This window comes from Zingiber officinale, chromosome 9A, assembly GCF_018446385.1.
Source record: "Zingiber officinale cultivar Zhangliang chromosome 9A, Zo_v1.1, whole genome shotgun sequence".
NCBI classification, from domain to species: domain Eukaryota; kingdom Viridiplantae; phylum Streptophyta; class Magnoliopsida; order Zingiberales; family Zingiberaceae; genus Zingiber; species Zingiber officinale.
In genome coordinates this window covers 134,382,624-134,400,992 of record NC_056002.1, presented here as the reverse complement: position 1 = coordinate 134,400,992, position 18,369 = coordinate 134,382,624, and the positions used below count along the sequence as shown (strand labels likewise).

Sequence of the window (18,369 nt, the reverse complement as noted above, 5' to 3'; positions counted from 1 at the left end):
TGGTCGCGGGACACATCGGCGGCGACGGACGCGTTCTCGGACGTGTTTGCCGTCATCGGATGTGTCCTGCTTGCGGGAGGAAAAAAATTTATTGCATAAATTAAAAAATTTACCAATTGTTGACCAGAGTCTTCCGGAGGAGGCAAGCGGCAGTCGAACAAACGTGAGCAGATGAATTGGATATGATTTAAGGCTTTAAATGAAAAAAGAAACAAAGGAAAATTGACGTACTTTACTATGATGAACATGATTTTTTGGAATGGCGTGACACTTTGTTTGAAAATATTTGCTCCTTTGGTAAGAGTTATTCGATTGATAGATGGAAATAGAAAGCTATCCATGGGGTTTCTATAACGAGAGCTTTTTCAAGCTAAAGAAGATATCAAGATGGTCTTGAACAACGTAGAATCAAATTATCAGCCTATCATAGTGATTATTGATTCAAAAATGAAGGATATACTTGATGCATCATTGCATACCACTGTATTTTTGTTGAATCCCTATTTTACTATAAAGATAGTTTTATTGCTCTTTATAAGGAGGTTGCGACGGGGATTTTTAATGCATGGAAATTTTATATGCCAATGAGTTAGATCTTCAGGATACAATTATTAATAAGGAATTTGCAAAATCGAGAGACAAGACTGAGTTATTTAGAAAAACATTGGTAGTAAAAACATGTGAAAAAAATGATGATACATTTGATCCATGTGCATGGTGGAGTACATATGGTGCTCACACTCTCAACTTGCTAAGAGTGACATTGAGTATACTTTTATTAACTATAAGTTCATCTGGGTATGAAAGAAATTAGAGTGTATTCGAAGGAGTAAGCTTTAAACTCTAAGTCTTTTATTAAAGTAAAACATTGGTAGCAAAAACATGTGAAAAAAATGATAATATATTTGATCCATGTGCATGGTGGAGTAGATATGATGTTCACACACCCAACTTGCTAAGAGTGACATTGAGGATACTTTCATTAACTATAAGTTTATCTAGGTGTGAAAGAAATGGAGTGTATTTGAAGGAATAAACTTTAAATTTTAAGTCTTTAATTAAAGTAAAGTATTAATTTCATGTTACTAGTTAATGGACCTAGAGAATTCCAAATTATTTCAAATCAAAATCAATGTACTCTAGAAGCCTATTTAATATGTTTATACCTTCGGATCTGAATTCAATAGCGTAAATTGAAAGTAGTGAATTAATTTGAGAGCACATTTTCAAATTTTTACTCTACCCATTAAAAAATTCACTAATCTCAATTTATGCTATCGAATTCAGATCTGAGGGCATAAATATATTAAGAAGGTTTTCAAGAGTACATTAGTTTTTCTTTAAAGTGATTCGGAGTTGGACCTATACCAGTTGAAAATTTAAAAGTTTGATATTTTTCGAACTAGGGTGTCTTTGGAATTCATTGGTGATGTTGATTAGTGGGTATCATTGTCCTAGGCTTTATAATGAGTTTGTGATAAATTTTATGTAGTCTTTACAAGCTTTAAAAATTCACTGCTCTCAATTTACGCTATCAAATTCAGATGAGAGGATGAGGCTTTTAGGAGTACATTGGTTTTGGTTTAAAGTGATTTGGAGTTCTCTAAGTCCGGTTGATGAACTTATACTATTCAAAAATTCAAAAGTTTGATATTTTTGGAATCAGAACAATTCTAGGAACTCATTGGTGGTGTTGGTAAGTGAGTATCATTGTCCTAAGTTGTATAATGAGCTTGTGATAAATTTTATCAAGCTTTTGCAAATAAAAAAATTTACGCTATCGAATTCAGATCCGAAGGTGAAAATGAGAAATCTTGAAATTTGTCTACGCGATCAAATGGAAGAGTTGGACGAATGGGGGCTCAGTGCAAAGCTCAACTTCTTGGAGCAAGATGCTAACAGGAAAATCTTTGGGAGGAAAGCTTCATCCATCGCCTCTTCGTCATCTTCTTCTCCTGCACGCCAAGACGACGCCTCCAAGAACCCACCTTTCAAGCCGGTCTAAGACCTCCTTGGAATCCCTCTAGGGCAAGGTAACGAGTAAGGGGTTATCCTTGTGTTTATGTAATTCCATGTTGATCTGCTTGGTTTGTCGATTAAGCAGAGTTGGACATTTTTTTTTACTTAAAGATCAATATACAATCTACGATAGAGTTTTTTGCTCTTAACCATTTCTTTCATCAGTTTTTCTGATTGTCAAGGGAATTTATGGAAATCCTTTCTCTAAAACAGTCATGAGAACCGGAAGGATGTTTCTTTTATTGAAGTTTTTGTCTATGAAGTGAAAATTCGATCACCATTCTTGGTGAACTGCCAAATAAAGGCCTCCATGAAGTCATAGCATTATGACTGGTAGATAGTTATGTGAAATATGAAGACAACAATTTTGTATTGGTTTCTTTTTGTCTTCCATAGATTTCCCTTTTAGGTTATGATGATTATCAATTCAAATGAATTACTATTCTCGTGGATCTCTTGCTTTTTTTAGTCACATGCACACATTTGCTTATGATTAGTGTTCTTATTGTGATATTGTCACAGATAGTAGATGGCTTTTCTGGCACTTTTGGTTGATTATAGGCAAAGGCCTCCCATGCAGTTTTAATAATTTTGTTTGGCTGGGGAAAATTCTGAAAATATTTTCCTTTTCTTAGAAAATAGAATTTAGAAGCTAAAAAGATACTTGCAATAAATATTTAGAATTGACTTTTTTTTGACACATTTGTATTTATTAAGGTGAATAATGTTGTAATTTTTTTTTAATGACTTTATTATATTTTCTGAAAACTGCAAGCAGAACACTGAAAATTACTACATTTCCATTGGCGAATGCTTTAATATTTTGATAATCTTGTTTCTTATAAGTAACCTCTTTCCTAGAGATTTTTTGATAGTGTAAAATTCTTAGCATTGTCTTCGTGTGACATTTGGATTTTGCATGAAATAACCTTGACACAAACAAAAAGTGAGATATCTGGTCTGTAGGCTTAATTTACGTGAGTGGTATGCAAGATCATCACCTTCTGATTACAATTTAAAATTTGAAACGACGAGTGTCTAATGTTTTATATTGTGATAGCTCTCTATCTTTTGCAGAAGATCTGTAACATACTTTCTCTAAGTTAATATTTCTCCTTTAGAACTAGAAATGATCTCCAATATAAGAGATTAATGTGATTTTTTGAAATCCTTATTGGATTATTGGGTTTCCAAATACATGTTAACCTTGAATTTCTTACACATCACTATCAGTTGACATAAGTTACCAAGATTATTGCGCCTGTGATTGTATCATATAGAAACAAATGTTTAATTTTGGAGCATTGTAAACTCATATTACTGATTGTTTGACAAAATTTCTTGAACTCATGCTTGTGGACTTTTGAGGCAATAGACTAACTCCTTGGCTTTGCGTATTTTGCTGACTTTTAACAACATACCTTGGAGTCTGCTCCATGTATTATCATGTCAGCTGATTGTTGAACAAATTTGTGTCCCTGCCATCTGTTTTAAACATCTGCCAACTTTGGTTAATAGCCAAAGATTGAGTATAGATTGGTAGGAACATTGAAACAGAAACTTATTTGAAGTTACTGTTGCCTGTTGGAACCCCAAGGTTGTGTTGATATGATCAACAAGTTAAGTTAGGTCCTGTGGTATTTTAACCTTATGTCTGAATGTGCAGGAGCTTAGGAGCACAGGGAGTCGAGCAAAAGACGCAGCTAACGAGAAGGACGGTATGGGAGGGAGCCGACGGGCTCGGTGCATCTGAGGTACGAGACGCTGCGGAAGAGTACGCGGACGGACGAGAAGGAGGCGCGCAGCGTTTTCAAGCGACGAGAAGCCGGAGCGGAAAGTTGCTCGAGAAGGCCGAAATTGGGTTAGGGTGAGCCTTATTTCGGTTGGCTGAAATCACCCAAGCGAGCGGGCCCGGACCAAAAGTCAACTGTTGACTTTAGTGGTCCGGTTTCGGTCCGGGCGCCCGGAGCAATTCCAGGTCCCCGGAATCAAGTTTTGACCGGATCGCGGTCAAACGCGATCCGTTGCGAAGGGGATAAAATTTTATCCCCTTTCAGGTGCCCCGACCAAGGCTATAAATACAGCCTTGGTCTAGAAGCTTTTAATCAACTCAAGCAATTAGCATTTTCAACACTTGTACGCTTTCTTTAGAGTTTAACTTTTATTTTTCTGTGCGTCATTGCTGTAAGAGGCTTCTCCGCCTGAAGGAGATACTAGTGCGACACATTCCTTAGATTAACAATCTCCTCGGTTGTAACCAAGTAAAAATCCCTTTGCCTCCTCTTTTAGTTTTTTGCTTTTATTTATTTTATGCAAGTGTTATTCTGAGAGTTTGAGAAGGGTAGTTTTCTTTTACTTTTGCAGGGCTATTCAACCTCCTGATATAGCTGACTCGGTTGATAAAACCGGTCGGTCTTAAGCATGTCTGAGTAATAACCTAGTATGTTAGGTATCAAATATGCCAGGAATTATTTAATAGATCATGTATTTTTAAAAACCGATTTCGATTTATTATTAATAATTTGTTCCCTTTCTGACCAGGACAGTATGATATGAGGCCTGAACGGACGTTAACTAGCAGGACCTATTCTTGAAGCTTTACGCCAAGAAGTCAACCAGATCGGCAACTACGACTCAGCAAAGAACTGTGGGAAAAGTTCCTTGAGTTGCATGAAGGAACGTTCGAAGCCAAGCTCGCAAGACGGGATTTACTTCGCAACCAGCTCACCAACCTGCGACTTGAAGAAAACGAAACAGTCTCACATCTGCACTCGAAGATTAAGGAAATCATCACCGGACTTTCGAATCTCGGAGAAAAGGTAAGTAACCAAGATTCGCTAAGGTACGCACTCAATTCATTTCCTAGAAATTCAAAATGGGCATCACTAGTAGATGCCTTTTATATTTCGAAAGACTTAGAAAAAATTACATTAGAAGAATTATTTTCCACATTTGAAGTGCATGAATCAAGATGTGCAAGTACGAAGGAGCCCAAGCAAAACATCGCTTTCAAAGTATCGAGAGACGAACCTAAGTCAGAGTCTTTCCTCGACGACGAGGAAATGGTTATGATGGTAAGACGCTTTAAGAAGTTATATAATTCTAGGAAAACTAATAATCTGCAGGGTAGAAAGAAAAGGATGATTCGCTGCTACTACTGCAACGAAGAAGGGCACGTCAAGGACAACTGCTCCAAGCTAAAGAACAAGTACAAAGACAAAGGCAAGAAGTCTGTCCAAACAAACAAGCGCAAGGTCTTGAAGGTGACGTGGGATGATACGTCGTCCGAATTGGAAGTCGAGGCCTTCTTCGGACTTGCATTAATAACAAGTCATCAAGACGAGGACTACGATTCAAGCTCGTCTGAAATGAGCATCGAGAGCATCGATGAAGGGGAAGCTACTTCGGAAGAAAGCAGCAGTTTAGGGGAGACACGGATAACAAGATCGACAAGGTAAGTCAGGTACGATCTCTTCCTCCCGATAAACTCTTTAAGTTTGTTAAATTGTTAACTAAAGACTGCTGCAAGTTAGAAAAGGAAATTAAAAATTTAAAAGTAATTTTAGCTAAGTCTTGCCCATTAGAAGAGTTAGACAAATTAAAGTTAGAAAATGAAAATTTGAAAAGACAAATGGATTCTTTAAAAAATCATGCATGTTTCCATGATACAAATTTTAGAAAATGCAACAATTTAAATTAGTATTTTAGATATCATTAGGGACAAATTAGAAATATTTCAAAAAGGTATTTCCCTAAGAAATTTTTAGTTAATCCAGTAGGCTGGAACCTATATTGGGTTCCAAAGTCTTGTTTAAAGAATATTGGTTGTGGAATGAAAAATTATAAGAGAAAGTGAGGAAAAAGCGAATAGCTTATAAGGTTATATATTTGTAAGAGCGAGGAAAACTTAAAAATATCTGATAGCGAAAGAAAATAGAAAGTAGTGAGTGAGCAAAAATGAAACTTTTGAGCGCTTATATCAACAATTGGATACAAAAGAAGGGGAAAGAGACATTTATAGGATAACTAAAGTGAGAGAAAGGAAAACAAGAGATCTTAGCCAAATAAAATGTATTAAAGATGGATGTAATAGGGTATTAGTAAATGATGGAGAAATAAAAAAGCGGTGGAAGAGGTATTTTCATGACTTTTTAATGAAGGTTTAGGTGACCAACTTAACTTAGGTGATTTAATTAGGTCAAATGAGTATAGAAATTTTAATTTTATCGTAGAATTCAAATTAATAAAACAAATTTTAAATGGAATGCAAAATGGAAAAGTCGTTTGACCGGATGATATTAGATAGAGGTATGGAAGTGCTTAGGGAAACAAGGTATTGAATGATTTCTGAAATTATTTAACATGATATTGAAAGCGAAAGAATGCCTGATCGATGGAGGATAAGTACTCTGGTTCCTTATATAAGACGAGGAGGCATCTGATTGTCTGAAACTATAGGATTAAACTAACTAATGAGTCATCTTATGGAACTTTGGGAAAAATAATAGAAAAAGATTAAGGAAGGATACCACAGTGACAGAAAATCAATTTGGGTTCGTACTGGAAGGTCAACAAGCTATACATCTCCTTAGACAATTAATTGAAAAATATCGGGGCAAAAACATATGATATTGTATTGATTTAGAAAAGTTTATGATAGATCCGAGAGAAATTATATGGAGAATTTTAGAAAAGAGAGGTGTTAGCGTAGCGTATATATTGAAATTAAGGATATGTAGATGTAACGACCGTAGTAAAGACTTAGGGAATAATGAGCATTTCGATAAAGATAGGGTTATATCGAGGATCGACCCAAGTCTATCTTTTACACTAATTATGGGACGAACTCACATTCGAGACACGATCTAGTAGTGCGTGTTGTTTCTGAGATGATATTATTTTGGTAGATGAGACACGTGAAGGAGTAAATCTTAAGCTAGAATCTTGGAGGCACTAGAAGGAAAGGTTTAAGCTTAGTAGATTAAAAGAATATATGATTTAAGTTTAGATATTAGAGTAATGAAACAATTGTTAAGATAGGAGAGGAGGAGTCCGGAACCGGAAGATTTAAATATTTAGGATCGTTTTACAAAATGATGGAGGGATTGAGAGAGATGTCTTACTAGAATACAAGTAGGATGGGTGAAATGAAGGGGAGCGTCTATGTGATCGTAAAGTACCTCTTAAACTTAAAGGTAAGTTCTATAAGCTAGATATGATATATGTTATATGGAGGAATGTGAATGATGTAGATGAGATATATGAGCATAAGATGAGAGTTAGAGAGATGAGGATATTAAGGTGGATGTGTGGGCGTAGGAAGATGGGCAAAATAAGGAATGAGGCATTAGAGAGAAAGTAGGAGTTGCATCAGTGAGACAAACTCAGAGACAGCGTTAGATGAGTGCGGACGTGTACTGATGACGATAAATCCTCCGGTTAGGCGATGTGAAACTATGATAAACATGCATATCAGCGAGGAAGAGACGACCAAAAAGACTTTTTCTAAGACGATAAAACAAGATAAAATTTATTTAAATATAATGATGATATAATAGGAGATAGGGCTCGATGGCGTAAAGGACTCATCTGATCGACCCTTTAGTGGAAAAAGCTTGGTTGTTGTTGCTTTTAATACAGAAAGTGGTTATTACTCGATAACAAGAGGCTAAATAACCGTCACTGCCTGGAAGCCAAAATATTGAAATGAAATGTTTAATTAACTTTCTGATAAAAACATTAAAGTTAAAATTAATTAATGCTTTAGAAAGTCTTTCAGATTTTTTTGAAATTAATTTTTTTTTTGCTTAGAAAAATTTTCTTACTTAAGTTTTCTGCTTAGAAAATTCTCAAAAATAATTTTGATTACAAAAACTTTGAAATTTTTCAAAATATTTTTTCATGCAAAATTGTCTAACTTAGATTTTTTTTTAACTTAGAAATTTTCTTTGAGATTTTCTTTCACTTAGAAATGTTTTCTAAAAATCATTGAAATAATTTTCAAACTTTTCTAAGTTTTGACCCTTGGATTTTTCTTGGAACCGCATTTTTAATGTGATCAAATGGGGAGAAGGAAAAGTATATGTCTAGGGGGAGGTAGACCAATTTTTTTCTATAATTTTTCTATCTTTTTTCACTTTATTGTAATATTAGTTATTTTTATGTCTATTTACCCTAACTTAACTTGCTCATGTCAAAGGGCAGTTATATCATGGAATAGGTTGTGTTGATGTGATCAACTTTAAAGGGCACTAATATATTTTATGGTTGGAAGAGTTCAGGCAGATAGAGGTAGACCTCAATGAAGTTTAATCGGCTTAATGGAGTTGAAGATTACTAGTGATACGCTAAAAGTGAGATGCTTTAGCGTAGAGCTCAATGAAGTGAGAAGATTCAGAAGATAGCCTTGTTTGGTTGTTGAAAAAATGTCAATTAGTTTTTCGCACTTGTTTTCATCAAAGAGAAGACCAAAAGTCAACTCTGTTGACTTTAGTGGTCCGAGCGCTCAAAACCAGTCCGGGCGCCCGAAATTAAGTTTTGATTGGATCGTGGCCAAACGCGATCTGTTGCGAAAGGGATAAAATTGTATCCCTTAGCAACGACTGAAACAGCTTAGTCGAAGAGCCTTTCATCGGCTTCAAGCGACTTCGTACTTTCATCATGCCTTTCACAGTAGTTTAGCTTCTATTTTTCTGTGCGTCATTGCTGTAAGAGGCTTCTCCGCCTGAAGGAGATACTAGTGCGACACATTCCTTGGATTAACAACCTCCCCGGTTGTAACCAAGTAAAAAACCCTTTGCCTCCTCTTTTAGTTTATTGCTTTTATTTATTTTATGCAAGTGTTATTCTGAAAGTTCGAGAAGGGTAGTTTTCTTTTACTTTTGCAGGGCTATTCAACTCCTCCCGGCCATCGCGGTCCAACAGTAACCATATTGCACCTTGAGTATAACCTTTGATATCTACACATACTTTGAAGGGGAGCCTTGCGCAACGATAAAGTTGCTGCCATGTGACCTTACAGTTATGGGTTTGAGTCATGGAAACAACCAATTGCAATGCAAGGTAATGCTGTGTACAATAGACCCAATGTGGTTCGACCCTTCCCTAGGACTCTGCATTGGTGGCAACTTTCGTGTACTGGGCTATCCTTTTTTAGAAGATTAATTTAAATATCCACAACATGAAACAGATTGACCTTCAGGATGGAGAGATAAACTTTTACATGATGTGGGAGGAGCTCCAACATTTCCTTACTATAACCTTTGATAGTGACACATCATTATCAACAACAACAATCAAGTTTTATCCTACTAGGTAGAGTCGGCTATATGAATCCTTCTACGCTATTGGGTTCTATCCCCTGCTATATCATCATCTATATTTAAATAAATTTTATCTTATTTTATTATTGCTAATAATGTCTTTTTTGGTCTTTCTCTTCTTCGTTTGATAGTGACACATACTCTATAATAATCAATTTCGCTACCTAGAAGCTACTTAATTTTAAACATCCACAACATGAAACAGATTGAACTTCAGGAGGTGGAGAGATAAATTTTTGCATGCTATATGAAGGGATGACCATCTTTTCCTTATTTATTGAATGCTTCCCGTGTGATTCACCAAAGGCTTCCTTACAGATGTCATAAAGGAGAAGAATATGTCAAATTCTCAAAAAGAATGGTGCAAATGTCTACATGCAAAACTTAACAGCAGAACACAATAGTGGAGGTGCCCTTATCCTTTTGAAGAGTGATAGATAATTTTATATTATTGACGAAGGGTTTGTGGACGAAGGTGAAACAAACATTTGTGTAATATGAAGATATGATGGAGAAGCAGCCTTTGGTAAGGTCAGGAGGGTAGGTTGGGTCATGGTAGAGGTGAGTCTAAGACAATATGCTGTGGTCTCAAATAAGATGTAGCAATAGAGATATAAAAGTGTTGGGACATTGGATCAAACATCAATAGTTCTTCTTGGTGTGAGAGTATCCAAAAAAATATAATGTAACAAGATTTTGTTTGTCATGTCCAACTCCAATAACATCTTTAAAACAATGACAACCAAAACCCTTAAGTGGTAAAATAAAGTAAATTGTCAAGGGCCAATACATGTGAAGGGAATTTTACTACTGAGAACAGTTGGAGAAGAAACCCGTACAATGAGATAATATAGACAAGACTAGCATGCCCCTATTAAAATTCAGGTATATGTATGAGCAACATCATAATATCAGTGTACAAAATTTTGATAGAAGCAAGTAATTAAATTTCGTTCTATGTTAGCCAACTTGTGTGAAAAGTTTTGTTCCGTTTGCTAATCAACATGCGAGAAGGCATGAGATGAGTAGGTACGAGACGTTGACATGATCGCGAGTTGCCTTCCTCTTCCATGAACATTTCTCCTTGAAAGCAACGATAAAGGATCTGCAAGCGACAAGACTAGCATGTTCCCTTCCTTTGTTTCATTTACCCCCTTCGCCACTGATCCTCGTCTCCTCCTCTCTTCTGTAGTACCTCTTCTTCTGCCAGTTCTCCTCCATCAATCCTTTTTCTCCTTCTCCTTTGCTGATCCTCTTAGTCTTCCTTCTCCTTGGAGTGATCAGTGTGTGACACAAGGTTTCAAGCTCCTTTATTTTATTCTAAATGTTGATGGGTGACCAAGGCATCAATGTGTCTTAGGGATAGGGTTGGTTGTGGTAAAGGTTGTATGCAGACTAGAAAATTCGTCACACATTCATGGTTTGAAATCTCCTACTGTGCCGAGCGACATAATCGAAATGTTATCCAATAAATTACTTAAACCCTATACTACTAGGCATAGGCAATCTATCCTACATTGTTGTGCCAATCATGTCAATGAGTGTTGTACATTTGACACCCCTGGCATAATACAAAATGTGTCAACATGAATTAAGATAATGGATCAACGGTAAAGTTGTTGCCATGTGACCAAAAGGTCACGGGTTCGAATCCTGGAAACAACCTTTTGCAAAAAGCAGGGTAAGACTGCGTACAATGGATCCTTCCCCGGGACCCCGCATAGCGGGAGCTTCGTGCACCGGGCTGCCCTTTTTATGAATTAAGATAATGTTTGTTATTTTTTATACCTTTTGCCTAGACAATAGAATGTTAAAATTGTACCATTCCAAATGAAACATAGGTATATAGTTGTACTCTTTTCTTCTTCTTTTTCATCTTATTTCTCCTTCCCCTCCAATTCTTCACCGTCACTATCTGACAAAACATTGGTACGGTACTAAAATAGTATCTTTCCATTTAAAATCTGAAACTCTAGTATGGCATTCACATAGTGGTCTTCATTAGACTTGAGATTACAAATTCTAACCTTCGTTTGCTAACAATGTATTTAGTCAGATAACACAAACAGATAAACATTACCACATAGTAATAAACTTTGCCCCTTAATATGACAGACAAAGCATTAGACATAAGGATCAAGACAAATGGAAAGAGGAAAAGGTTAGAGAAATCATTTTGTCATATGAGAGAATGCCCCTTAATATGACGGACAAAGCATTAGACATCAGGATCAAGACAAATGGAAAGAGGAAAAGGTTAGAGTGAAAAAAATTTCATCTTGTCATATGAGAGGATGCACTAGAATAACATAAATAGGGAGCGTCATGTACTACCTTCAAAACATTACTAGAGGTTGAGGAGGAGGCTGTAAATTGGAGGAGTTCTGAATTAAAGTGTGAAATTACTGATATATTAGTTAAGTGCTAGACTGCTAGTATTGGGCGTTGGGTGTTGGGGAAGAGAAATAAGGTGGTGGCATGCAACAGTCTGTGTAAGACAACATCACTGCATTAGATGGTTGGGCAACCTCAATGAACATGAGATGGATACAAATACAATCTACAACCACAACCACAACCACATTTATCTTCCTGATGTTGTTCATTTGCATGAGAAACAACCTTTGAAGAGGTAGAGATTGCAGGTGTAGTGTGGGAGAAACATGAAGCAGCCAAGATAGAACAATGAAGAGAGTGAATGGTAATGTTTACTAGCAGGTCAAACTGATTAATAGCATGAAAATCCATTAACACCAGAGTCTTAGCCACCTGGAATTCTTCACATTAATGCTAAAGATAAGGTCTTCTCTTCATCAACTTCTTTAATGGGGCTCTTGATGTATTGTTGGCTACTGACTTATTTTGGTTCCACTATATGTATTAGAGAACACAAAAATTGATATTTTGCATTTTATTCATGTCATGCTGGTGTCATATATCTTCCATTTCACCTTGGGAAATGTTAGGATATGAACCTACTTTTAAAGTATTATATCTTGATATCTTGTTTAGGTTGAAGCCTTTCCTCAAGATATTTCTTCAGCTGACATATCCACAGGGACAGGTACATACCTTAAAGATCTGTTTTAAGTAGTCTTATGTATGACAATTTGAGCTTACTTGGTTTACCTTTCTAGGGGAAAGCACCATATCTGCCCTGCCCATACTTTCTGTCAGATTTTGTGTTCATGAAAGTGGTGCCATGGCTGCAAAGTTCTCTTACCATGTGGTAGTTCATTTTCTCAGTACCTACATTTCACGTATTTGGACTTATATAGAACTATCTGTTATTTTATAATTTGTATGTTCATTCCAGTTACTTGTAAATGCTTTTCACAAGATCCGAAGGGCTAGCTGGCGTGAAAAAGAAAGGTATTGTGTCCACTTTTATGAATTTAGTAAATGCTATTGTTTTAATTGGTTTCTTTGCATTTTCTATTCCTTTAATGATAAATCACTAGGCTATGGATGTTCCCTCTATCATCCTTGGCAGTGGCTGAGGAGATTCTTAGCGCAGTGACTGGTGCAAATGTTGAGGTATTTCTATAATTTCATACTGTCTTTTCTCATGTTTGTGGACTATTAGGTATAGTTTTTTTTTCTTTTGTTTCTGTTATGGATTCAACAAAGGCGATCATATCAAACAAGATATTGGAATGCACTATGGTAAATGCTTTGTTCTTTTATTTTTTGGATCAGTAGTGTCACACTAGTGAGTCAAAGTTATCCCAAATAATCAAAATTATTTACTCAAATAACCATCATTCTTAGGTAGAGAAACTACACCCATTGGTGCATCGTGCTGTGGTAGCTGCCTCTGCTGTTCATGATCTTCGAGGTAAATGCCAATGCCTCTGCTGTTCATGATCTTCGAGGTAAATGCCCATACATGTGTTTGAGGTGCTTAATGACCTCTAACTGTGTCAATGATTATGATCATACTAGTTATCAAGAGTTTTGCATTTGCATTGCCTCTATTGTTGTATTTGTGCTTCAGAGCAATGTAGTCATGCTATTACCTTTCCAAGTTAATTATATGCCACATCATTATCTTTATATCACAAATGAAACTTGAATCTCATGGCCATGGCTTTAAATCTGAATGATGAGAGCAGTATGTACTGGTCTGACAAGCATTGACATCAGTGAGGTACAATAGACTGTTTTCTGCTGTAATTTCTTATTTTGTTTATATGGAATTAAACCATTTTGTTTCTTCAAACACCAGTACTGTACTAGTCTCAGCTCCGATTGGTACTAGACAGGGACAGAGGTTTTTTAGTTTGAACCATAGTCAAGTTCTATTGAAAATAAATATATGATTCACTTTAGTTAAAATTAGAAATGATTCTTTGTTTGTTTGTCCTCTTTTGGTTTGGGTTTTATTCTGTTTCAATTTGTTCTTTCATATTCTTGACCTTTTTTCTTGTATTTAGAAGGTTTTTCTTGAAGCTCACATTTTATGAGTCTACCTTTTCTTCTCTCTTGGTAGTATGCATCATACTTAAATCACTGCCTCATATTTATGGAGTTTTGTAAGGTCGTTCTGATTTAGAGTGTGGGAAGACTTTTCTAATATGTTCACTCCTTTTTTTATTGGTAACTCTTGTATTAAGTTTTTCAATATGATACTAATTAATCTTCTGAAAAGGTTTATATGACAGGATGCCAAGCTATCTTGAGACGAAACTTCTACCTTTCCAAAGAGAAGGAGTTAGGTATGTAGTATACTACTGATTTTAAAGATAATATGGATCTTATCGAAAGGTATAGGTTTCATTTGACCATATATTCTTCTACCTTTCAAAGAAGTTAGGCATGTAATATACAACTGATTTCGAAGATAACATGGATCTTATACAAAGGTTTAGGTTTCAAATAACATGGATCCTATATAAAGGTTTAGGTTTCGTTTAACCATTTACTCATGTTTGCTAGATTGTAAGTTGTGTCTAGTTCATGGCTTGAAATATACCATGTTAGGTGGCATGGTTGAAATATACTGTTTTGTATATATGATAGAAGCCTGAGATTGTCATGGTTTAACTCTCTGGTATTGCTTGTACCAATCATGCTGTTGAGTATCACGTTGTGCTGACACTTGACATGCTTTGACACACTTATGCACATATCAATATGGATTTAAGTATGGTTTGAAATTTCGTACTATGTCGTGTCAATGTCATGAGTATCTTATCGTAATGAGACTTAACACCCTTTACATGTTACGATATTGGTCAAAATGAATTGAGATAATGCTATATTTGTTTAGCTCGTGTCCATACAAAATAATATCGAAATTGTACTATTCTAGATGAAATATAAATTCAGAACTTATGTATATAGTTATCATATATTCTTTTCCTTCTTCATCTCCTTTCTCCTTCCACCTCCAATTTGTCATCGACACCATCCGTTAGAACCTTGACATTATACAACAACAATAATCAATTTTTTATGCCACTAAGTAAGGTCGACTATATGAATCCTTCTACATTATTGAGCTTGCTTTCCTACTATATCATTATTTATATTTAAATATATTTTATCATTAGTAACCTAGTTTTTTTAGTTTCCTTTTTCTCGATTGTTGTGTGTATTTGTCATAGTCTCACATCATCTAACTGGAGTATTTATTAGTTGCCTAAGTACATATTCATAGTTTCTTAATCACATCTGTCGCAATTTTCCATCTTTCTCTATAATGTTTTCATTTTTTATCTTGTCTATCCTCATATGTCTGCTCATCCACCTTAACATCCTTATCTTAACATTCTTATCTTCTGCTTGTGTGCTTGCTTCATAGTTCAACTCTATATAATATAATTGGTCTAACTCTCATTTTGTAAAACTTCCCTTTAAGCTTTAGAGGTACCTTACGATCATAATGAATATCTGATGCTCTCTTCTATTTCAACTATCCTGCTTATATCCTATATAAAACATCTCTATTAACTCCATCTTTTTGCAAAAACAAGCTTAGATACTTAAAGCTTTTAGTTACACAGATGATTTGTTATCTTCTATCTTAATAATTGTCTTACTATCTACTACTACTAAATTTAAATTCCATATGTTCTATTTTTAGTAAGCGTAAAACCTTTAACTTAGGACATCGACACTATATTGAAACAATATCGTTAGTTCGAAAATTGAAATTCTTTTTGAATCTTGGTGGCAAAAAGCGAATACGCTCACCCCCGCCAACCTGTCCCAGGCCAACATTGAGGAGGTAAATCACGGGCGACTACTAGCCTTTGGAATAGTGACTAGCACATAAGGGAGGCATTTACCTCGGCTATGCTGAGATTCGAGCCCCAAACCTCATGGTGGCAACACCTCATGCGCTAGCCACTAGACCATCCCGAGGGGACAACTCTTTTTGAATCTTGAATTAAGGAAATGTTTATTATTTTTTTTTACAGTTTGTTTCTTCAAAATTCTGATTTAGTTGTTTATCTAATTCCTATAGTTTTATTTTTATACTTAAACAAGTAGTGGAAAAATACCGTAGGTATAAAACTTAATAAATTTGTCTCAACACACATGCAAGTACAAAAGAATAAAATTATATTTAATTACTAATTGATATAGTTCTTTTAAAATTAGAAAATTTGAATGAAAGAGAATTGAGTAAAATTAATCTAAATTCATATGGGTATGCTTTAATGTATGTTGAGTTTACACTACATATATCACAACAAAATTTATTTAAATTAACAATTACTATCGTCTTGCTTTTATAAGCAAATAACTAAAGAAATGGGTATTAAAAAAAATAAGCTCATCTAAGTTTATCTAGACATGCTTCGATGCATGCCAAAGTACAATGAGTGTCAGGACAACATGATGCTAAAGTGGAACCACCAAACCACTTTAGTTGGGAACAAAATATTCGGCATGGAATGAATATTTAATGCATATGACCAGCTATATTGATGCCTTCTTTTCTTTCTTTATCTTCTTCCTTCCTCCACTTCTCATTACTCCCACCACCTCTTTTCACTTTGGCATGGTATCAAAATCAACTTGTTCTGGTCGACCACTGAAACTTTAGATCAAAATAAGATTTAAAGCTTAGTCTAGGGCACTCTGTATATGTCCTTCCCACCTTGATTTATGCATATATAGACTATAGAAAAAAAGCTATAGATTATAAAATTGATAAATATGGCTCATTCCAAATGCTTGACAATTTGAAAGCTGTTGGTGCTACTTTCTCCCAGTGTGCATATACATTAAAGTCTCAATACCTACGTCATCAAACAACTAAGTCACTTATTTAAACGGCCCCTCGGAGCGGTGCGGTGGTTGAGGCATGAGGTGTTGCCACATGAGGTCTTGGGGTCAAAACTCGGCGCGTCCGAGCATGCCTTCCCCCATGCCAGCGACCTGTGATTTACTTTTCTAGGGATGGGTTGGCGGGGGCGTTGGGGCGAGCGAATCACCTTTTGCCACATAAGTCATTTAAACAATTTGTAAGTCACTTAATACCAATTTGTAGATATGGAAAGAACTAAATGTATAAATCATAAGGATGACAATAATTCAAAATTCTTTTTTTCTCCTCTGTTGACGCACTAGAAGTTTTAAGGTCTCCATCTATTTTTTGCTCAACTATTTTACATTTATTTATTGGTAAATTTTAATTACTGACAAAAATTTAATGGGGTGATGGATGTGAACGTGAAAGTGGTGCCTATAACAATACAGTGGAGAATGACTGAATCACAAAAACTTGGTGGTTTTATGAATTTAAGTGTTTGAAACGGTTTGATTTGACATTTATCATCATTGTTTGATCACAATGATGAAGTGACAGAAGTTGAATTTAATGTGGCGGTGTAGGTATTTGGTCGCTTTGTGAGTGACATGCTTCTACTTTTTAATAAATAAGAACGCTTCTATTAGAGTAATGTTTGTAGGTATATTTGGTTTCCCATACCATTGGCTAACGCTTCAAATGCATATACAATCTAATATAAATAAACTAATATAATGGCCGACACTATTTTGAATTTCTTAAAGGAAGATTAGAACATTGCCTATTTCTCATGGCAAGCCTCATAGTTTTTCAACAAAAAGAATATATTAATCATCAATGCTTAACTATTCAACAAAAAGCTGACAATGTTGTGTAATTAATCATCAAAGCTTCCAGAAAAGAGTATATCATATTGGGCAAAAAAAATAAAAATTTCATCTACTTGCTGTGTCTATTAAGAGATGGAGTCGGCTTGTAGCAGTCTTCAAAAAGAAAGATTTAGGAGATTACCTTAGGGCTTTCTGGAATTTATACAAGATAATCTTGGTAATTAAAGATGATCTGTCCATACATGTTTTTGATATGATATATCTTTCGTTTCCAATGACAACACACACTTGCACCCTTGGACGTGAAGTGCATATGCTTTAAGGCACAGGTGCGACAAGCGTAACTTGCAGTTGGTGAATTAACAATGACAGCCATTCACATGTTTTTTGACACATTCTTTTATATTCGATGGCAGCAAAGATGTTCTCGACGTGAAATTGTGGCAGCCTTAAGGCATGGTGCAATGAACTCAACTTGGTGAAATGGCGATGATGGTTGTGAGAGTTGAGACATTTATGACAAGCATTGGGACATGAGTTGTAAAAAAACAATAATGAAATATTTGACAAATAAAAATAATAATGAAATAGATTTAATTAAATCGTGGGGTAGGGGTGGTGCCCATGGGAGATAAGGAACAACTCCAAGCAATGGTGCGGCCACAATGGAGACCAACTCCAAAGAAGGTTCAATAAAATTTGATTAAATTTCGAGATCTGAGTACAACCTAGAGGTTTATTGGTTGAAATCCGAATACAATATGGAGTTTACTTCGAAATAGGAAAACTACAAATTAACAAAGATTTAGGTGAATGATTCATTGCACACATAAATCATGCTAAGTTTGTTGTAAGATAATTGAACTGCCATTATTTTTTAATAATTTATAATTCTACATCGAAATTGTATTGATCATACCTGAATCTTTAAGAG

General features: G+C 35.4%; 1 pseudogene; it reads left to right on the top strand.

The window, feature by feature from the left end:
- The window catches only part of LOC122021151, a 93,926-nt pseudogene that overhangs the window by 17,996 nt on the left and 57,561 nt on the right, over nt 1-18,369 (top strand).